Raw genomic sequence first — 4,612 nt, forward strand, 5'->3', positions numbered from 1 at the left:
ATGTCGGCATCTCCCCCTGATTACTTCCAGAGTGGTTCCAGACAGTTCCTTTAGTCATGTACTTTTTGAAACTGAATATCGGTAATGACTTAGAAAATAGCATATCATATCTCCCCCCGATTGCTTTCGTTGATTATTGTTCCTTCATAATCAACAACCTTTGGATTGCAGTTCCTTTAGCATTCATTTTTTATGTCTTCGTGGAATAAAAAAAACTCATGTTGATGTTTTAAGTATATGATTATGTTCATTATACCATTCAAATGACGTTGCGTTGGCGCTGAGCTATATCTGGCTAACAAGTTCACTGAGGATGTAACATTTGGTCGAGTACATTATGCTAAGTACAATAATGCGTCTATTATACTTAGACAAGGAAAGTTCATCTCCCAACACAACTTCGTCATCTTCCTTTAGACGAATTGGTCATTTATGTACATTTGAAACTCGACTAATCATGGGAGTGCTAGCAGGATGCAAGTCCTTGTTAAATTGCCCGACAATGGACATGCCAACTGGTGGAATAATATACCACAAGCTCGGTCTTCTAGTTCATAACATAGATAAGATCGAGATTTCCCGGGATTTTCATCTCAAATTCAGCTTTTAACTATCTTGTAAGATCTCTTATTCCATTAAGAGTACTTATCATGTTCGTACCGTTGACAACTATAATTCTGAATCAGGAACTTATTTAATACGCATGACACAAACCTTACTTGTTTATCCCTTCCCTATCAAATGATCACTTATACGGGTATGCCACAACCGCCTGATTGTTTAAATCAATAAGTGAGTGTTCCAATGTAACTGCAAACACACTCCGTGGTTTAGAGTCATTTGACTTGGGAAGCAAAAGTCCATCATGCACTTTTGCAAATATCTTTGAGTCTAAATCTCCAGAGATATAACCACATCTACTATGTTTCAAGTTCTTTTGAAACTACCAAGTAGACTAATTAACTGAACATTATGATGTTCAAAAGGGTAAGCGATCCAGGGGTTTGTGAGAAACCTCGCGTCACAAGGTGATTCTTTATACTTTAAGACCTCATTCTTCTCACTACACTTTGTGATAAATAACCACATATGTCCCACAGGATTTACACTTGGTTGGTTAGCACTACCACACCAAATACCCGTATATTTGTCAAAGAACTAAGTTCTACCTGGATTGCGTAGGCCAAATATGCTCTTTATTTGAAATTAATCAAAATAAAGCATGGTTCGATCTCATTTTGCTCTACTTCTGGAGCAACTATTTATTGATTATATCATCACTGTGCACGCATGATCCTTCCTTTGACTCATGTGCATTCTCATAATCCGTCAGGATTTCGTTGTTCTCTAGAATCATTTAAAACTTCGGAACGTCCTCCCATTTGATTCATGGACATATTTAGAGACAATATTATGAAATGATTTCAAATGATATGATTAGGTTGTGCCTAACTCGTCTATTTCCTTTCTAGGTGAGCACTAATCGAACCTAGTGGTCTCTTCATCTTCCTTTATGGAGCCACGGCCTTAACCACACTTCCACCAAGTGTAGTTATAACACCATATTTTACGGTGCATATACTTTACTAAGGATTTTTAACCTTACATACATGTTTTCAGTTGGTATATGTGATCTCGTCAGTTTAGCGATATCAGTGTACATTCTGAAAATCGATAATCCATTTTCACTTCACATTTCCATTTGTGGAGTATATAAGTCTATATGAGACAAAATGGGAACACACCACGACATTCCCTGTCGTCCCCCTGGAAAATACTTTTTCATGTCTCACCCTAACGACGGGAAGACTATCTCATTAGAGGGATTATCCGCAAATCAGCTTTTGAGATATCGCCTATCAAAAGGTTTAAAGCTGCGGATAATTGTTGGAAATTCTTGTCCAAAACGTCACTTAATCATTTTGATGACCCATCATTGTACGATGTGGATTCGTAAGGGCACATATATACTGCAACCAAAAATGCGTAAGAACATAATGCCAGGATTATATCCAGTTACCAACTGGTACGCAAAGAATGGTCGACCAATTGTGGGTTTAAAACGAATAAGTGAAGATGCGTGTAATACTGCATATTCCCATAGTAGTTAGAAGTAGGTTTATACGCATAACCATGCCTTAGGCACCATCTGTAATCTTTGATGATAGCCTTTGCGAGACCATGGGGTATAGGATGCTCTCATTGATCCTATTATAAACATATAATAACCATCAAGTCTATACTCTATAGCATTTACAAGGGGTGGTGAGTCCTTACATATATAATATATGCTAGTAGTTTTCCAAATGCAACATTACTTGGGAACAATAACTAGTCCAAAATGTCAAAACATCCACGAGACCCATAAGTCACTTTAATGGTCCGCATTCTACATGGATATTTTTCTAAATATCACATTTTTTTCTTTGTAATATGGATTATTTTCCATTTGCATATTAGGATGGTCTTGATCCCGTTTTACTAAAGACTTTGTAAATTGAGTGATATGCTTTCTTATTTAAAAGCACAATGGAAAGGGGGATTGTGCATCTGGTACTTTTAGAAAACACTTATTGAGAGATATGCCGTCATTTCACATTCTGTCAATCTTTTTCCTATTGTCTCGTTCACTCAAATAAAGTGATGTACGTTTGAGTCCTTTCAAAACGATCATCATGTTACAACCAAAATGGCTTTATGGTTATGCCAAAGCATGTATGAGTCAATACCCAATATTTTGTTGTCGGGGTCAATATGGATTCAATAATCCAAATACTGTTGATTTACATTTCACCAAATTGACTCATAAAATTTCTCTAAGAATATGCTTCCTTTCATATTCATTAAAGACAATAAAAGATGCAATCAATAATATTTTCATCATTGTGAGTTTCCATGTGATGATATCCACTTGCATGGATTTCTTTGGAATTTAGTAATGTGTGATTAGCTCTCGGTACATATAGAGCTTTTGTGACTTTTAATCTTTGTTTCCTCTTGGAAGCAAAACTTGAGCAGTGCTTCGCTCGATGATCCAATCATCGTAGTCACGCTAAAGAACTAGTTCAATAATTAAACTAGTGTATATTCCTTAAACTAGTGGGAGGGAAACCACTATTTGTTAGACATCGAGTCTTATTGTGGGAGAGACTTAGTAAGTGGTGTATCCTTATTATGTAACAAGAGTGAGGTTCAACTCAAGTACTTTAGAGTGTTACGATTCATGTGGATGAAATGCACATGATGATACTTATTGTTAGAGCACTGCTTGGTCGAACTCGCAAGCGTTGCTATCTCAAGCTTGTTTGTCAAGTTTAGTTCCCAAAACTATAAGTCTTGATTTATAGTCTACTTATAGCTAAGTATCGGATTAGGATAATAAGCATAGTTGAGCTTTAGACTCCACGACGTTCATCGAATGAAGACGAAGAACTACTCAAGTGAACTTGTGGAACTTCATTAACAAAAGGTATGTGGAGACTTGAACTTATCTATCACTCAAAAGTCTATCTACTATATATCCTATTTGAGATAAAATTCGTATTGCTATATGGACTTCAATTATACACATTTATTATTTCGAGCTGAGTTTAACACACTTATCTATTTCTCGAAATATGTGTTGGTAAGATTTCTCTTTAACCAAGTTCATCTTTAACTCTTGATGAAAGTCATATTGATTATTTCAATAACTTGAAAATCGCTTTGATGCTAATAGTTTGTGGATAACAACTATTGTCATCCTCTAAGAAAGTTTAAATGATTGAAATAAGAGTTTAGAACAAGTAACCATGTTTGGATATAAACATAGTGTGTATTCACATTTGTGTAAAATCCAAAATCGGGAACCTAAGTATGCGTACCCGTACGCGCACTGGTTGGTTGTTGGAAGTACGGAACCTAAGTATGCGTACCCGTACGCGTACTGGCGGAAGTTTGGGTTCCGTGAATTTCTGCTGGAGTTTGGAAGTGTGTATTTGTATGCGTACCCGTACGCGTACTGGCGTAACCAAACTCGGTCCGGCTACTTAGGTATGCGTACCCGTTTGAATACTTAAGTAGGTTACTTTCTAAAATCGGTTTATTCATGAACTAAAACATTTATACAATAAGGAATGCGATCTTTTGCAAACCGTGGCTATAATGTTCATGTGAATCAAAATCGATTTTTCTTCAGTTGTGTCTTATTTCTATGAGATATAAGCAATTGAACAACTCTCTAACTAGGTTCATTTGAGTCATTTGAACTAGTTATGGTAAATATGAATAAGGTTGATATGAAAGTGCTCATATGGCTAACCAATGGTTAACTATTGTTGAACCGACTAAGTGTACGCGTTTAGGTACGGTCACTCAAACCTAAATGAAGGTACATTTCATTTGTGTATAACAAGCTAAGTTCGATATAACGGTTGAAAGATATTAGTTTGAATCTAATCAGGTTTTCATCTAATGGTGAATATTGAATGTTTGTTCCCAAGGTAACTTAGATTGCAAACCCTGATTTTAAATATATATAAAGGAGAACTCTAGCAACTGGGGAACCTAATCCCCACACCTCCCGTGTGATACTAGTTTCGACTAGATTCGATTATCCTTTAACCTTCGGTTT

Source organism: Papaver somniferum, chromosome 3 (assembly GCF_003573695.1).
Source record: "Papaver somniferum cultivar HN1 chromosome 3, ASM357369v1, whole genome shotgun sequence".
NCBI classification, from domain to species: Eukaryota; Viridiplantae; Streptophyta; class Magnoliopsida; order Ranunculales; family Papaveraceae; genus Papaver; species Papaver somniferum.